General features: G+C 42.5%; 1 pseudogene; it reads right to left on the reverse strand.

Moving 5' to 3' along the window:
* Positions 1 to 1,191: 1,191 nt before the first annotated feature.
* Positions 1,192 to 2,788, reverse strand: LOC120573951 (annotated as a pseudogene).
* Positions 2,789 to 3,518: the final 730 nt, after the last annotated feature.

Raw genomic sequence — 3,518 nt, forward strand, 5'->3', positions numbered from 1 at the left:
TGATTAGTGAGCTATATTCATAATAACATGTTCAAAATATAAACCATAGTAGTGGATTTGTGCATAGTACAACTGGAGGGAAATTGATTGTAGTTCTTATTTAGAATATGGTTGACAATATAGTTATACACAAAAATATTAAACTACCCATATTATGTTATTTTGTGTCTCTGGTGCTTCCACACACATACAAACTTTGAAAAATTACATCCATGGTGTTCTGAGTGAGATATGGTTTCTGAATGTGTCCTGCCTTCAGTCTCCTGGTGACCTGGTCAAAATCGGTACGACTTGTGGCCGTCACAAGGGGGTAACCAAACGTTAGCATGCTTATGCATGTTCTTATGTTTAGAAGAAGTCTCCCAGCTAATCCTGCCCTGCTAACTGACTGAAGTTGGAGAAACAGCCTTTCTTTTACTGTCTATGGAGCTAGCTGACATCTGATCACGATCTGAGCTACTGAGCATGTGCAAGTGCAATCAAAGATAGTACAGAAGAAGAAGAAGAAGAGATGTCTCACTCTGTAGCTAAAACAGAGACCTGAACACAGGGTTGAAAAGAGGAGCTGCAGCAATATGCAGTTCAACTAAAATATGGTGTTTTTGAAAATTAAACCATGTAAACCTATTCTGGTACAACCTTAAAATACAATTATGAACCTGAAATTGAGCAGAATATGGGCTTTAAAACACCAAGTTTTGAAGCCACATTCATAATGTGCTTATCACATCACTGGTATGGAGATGAAAACAATACTTCGTTGTGGAATCTCATGTTTCCTACATAATTGTCAAATGTGCAGAGATGATCAAAATCAGAAAACACTTTGTCAGAAAACGATGGATTAGTTTAATACAGGAGTCTTCAACATTTTTTAAGCCAGGGACCCCTTAACCGAAAGAGAGACGGAGCAGGGACCCCTTTTTGCATATGAATATTAAGATATTAAAATAATAATTGGTGGCATGATTTTACAAATCATGTTTTTAATGTTAAACATACATGTGAACCCTTAAGGACTAACTATATCTGTGGATAGCTATAGTGGCTATACCTTACCTATAGGCCAGTAAGCCTATCATCAGTGGGGTTCTATATTTGCTGTTGGATTCATGTTAAGACTTTTTAATTTTTGATGAAAACTTTAAAAAGTTAACAATAATTTGGAGGCCCTACCCTGCAGTGACTCTGAGGACCCCCTAGGGGTCCGGGACCCCTGTTGAAGATCTCTGGTTTAATATTTGAGTCTGTATCGGAACCGAATGTCTCTGTCAGGTTGCATCGTTCCAAAGCCAAATCGACTGACGTCCATCTCTGGTATCTTCTCGTCAGGATTCTTCAGCTCAAACTCAAAATAAATCAACATGAGGAAAACAAACTGCTTCAGCTCATTGGTGGCAAAAAACGCAAGGGGGCATGGAGACCCCAGCCCCCAGGGCATGTTGTAAAACTTCACCTTCTTCCCTTGTTTGTAAAAACGTGTTTTCCTGCTCCTGTCTAGGTTGAAAGCGATCATATTTGAATGAATGTGGGTCAGGGTGGATGTTTGGGTGCATGAACTGCACTGTAAGGAAAGACTGCCATTCTGTCACCCTTGCGCGGATGAAGTATGCGCCCATCAGCCATCTTGAGGGTCATATCCTGAATCACTGCTCTGATGAGGACGGGTGCAGTAGTGAGTCGGAGGACCTCTTCCACAACACTGTCCAGGACTGGTGTTTTCATCAGCATTTCACGGGTCAGGTTGATTAAAGGGCCACCACCTCGGACTTCTTGCCCAAATTCCTTCAAAACCTTATTTACCTCTTCCTTTACTGCTGCCATGGCTTCTGAGTTTTTCATAAGGAAGAGGAGCAGCCAGAATGAAGAAGGCCCCGTGTTGCTCATAGAGGCCCAAAGAAGCACAAACATGTACCGGTCTATCATTGATTCCTTTACACCTATCTCCGCTTTGGCTCGCTGGATGTCCCACACCCAGCGACTGATGTTGTCCTTGGTCTTCATCTTCTGAATTGACAGAGCGTTCCAGAAGAGTCCCAGGAGCCTCTGTGCTTCCGACCTTTCCCTTGGTGGCAGGACCCCATAAGCAAACCTGGGAAAGAGTTGGTCATATTTACGAAACTCGTGAAATAAGGCTTCTGATTCAGCTCTGTCTTTCTCCTCACTTCCTTCTGACTTGTGTGGCTCGTTGCCATATAGAGATAAGTAGCCGGCCCTGAAAACAATATTGTAGCAGTACATAAACAGTCCATCCTCCGTCCAGGTTCTTTGGTCTGCCGGTGAGCCAATGTTGTGCAACATCAGCTTCTGCAAATTACTCATCATGGATTGTGTCATTGGCTCCAGGCCATCCCCCTGCAGATGCTTCTTGCTGTACATATCGAGAATGGTGTGTTCGTTCTCTATAGCAGTGTAACCAAACACTCTGCGCACCAGCTGCACAGCAAACTTCCGGAAGTCCATTTTCTCTCGATTCTCCTTAACAAATGATCCAAGCGATAGAGGGTCCTGAAGGAATGTAAAGTAATACCCTCCCAGCTGTACTGTGAACACATCACCGTGTTTTTGCTTCATCCTCTCTAGGAACTTAAATGTGTTGCTGCGAAACTCTAAGACATGACCCAGCCAGGGAATGAGCCCCTTATCCAAAGGGGGTTCTCCTGGTCGCCGCTGTCGAAACACCCCGAGAAGGTACAGCCCTCCAATCAGAGCGGCAAGAAAGCCCAGAAGAATCGGCAGCAGCAGTCCCATGGCTGGTTTCTCTGTCAGCCACACAGGGTTTTAGAGTTCCAGTTCACATCGTGCTTAATATACAGACTTTCGCTCCTCCCCTTTGCTTGGGGGATCAGTTTTGAGTTTAACCCGTACCTGTCAACATTTGGTTTTTCAAAATCTGGGAGATTTGTGCAGGGGCATGTGGCATGACCGGGGTTGTTTACTGTTCAGTGTAGCCTACTGTAAGTCTGTGCTACCAACATTGCCATCTTGAGTTCAGCTTGCTTCACGTTTTCTGCCTCTGTCTGTTCTTTCATGATGAAGGATGAAATCCCCCGTGTGCCCTTTTACAGTACAGGCCAAAAGTTTGGACACACCTTCTCATTCAATGTGTTTCCTTTTTATTTTCATGACTATTTACATAGATTCTCACTGAAGGCATCAAAACTATGAATGAACACATATGGAATTATGTACTTAACAAAAAAGTGTGAAATAACTGAAAACATGTCTTATATTTTAGATTCTTCAAAGTAGCCACCCTTTGCTTTTTTTGATAACTCTGCAAACCCTTGGTGTTCTCTCAATGAGCTTCATGAGGTAGTCACCTGAAATGGTTTTACCTTCACAGGTGTGCTTTGTCAGGGTTCATTAGTGGAAGTTTTTTCCTTATTAATAAAAAGGCAAAGGGTGGCTACCTAAGAATCTAAAATACTAAGACATGTTTTCAGTTATTTTACACTGTTAAGTACATTATAATTATATATGTTCATTCATAGTTTGTCTGCCTTCAGTGAGAATCT

The sequence above is a fragment of the Perca fluviatilis genome, chromosome 15 (genome assembly GCF_010015445.1).
Source record: "Perca fluviatilis chromosome 15, GENO_Pfluv_1.0, whole genome shotgun sequence".
Lineage (NCBI taxonomy): Eukaryota > Metazoa > Chordata > Actinopteri > Perciformes > Percidae > Perca > Perca fluviatilis.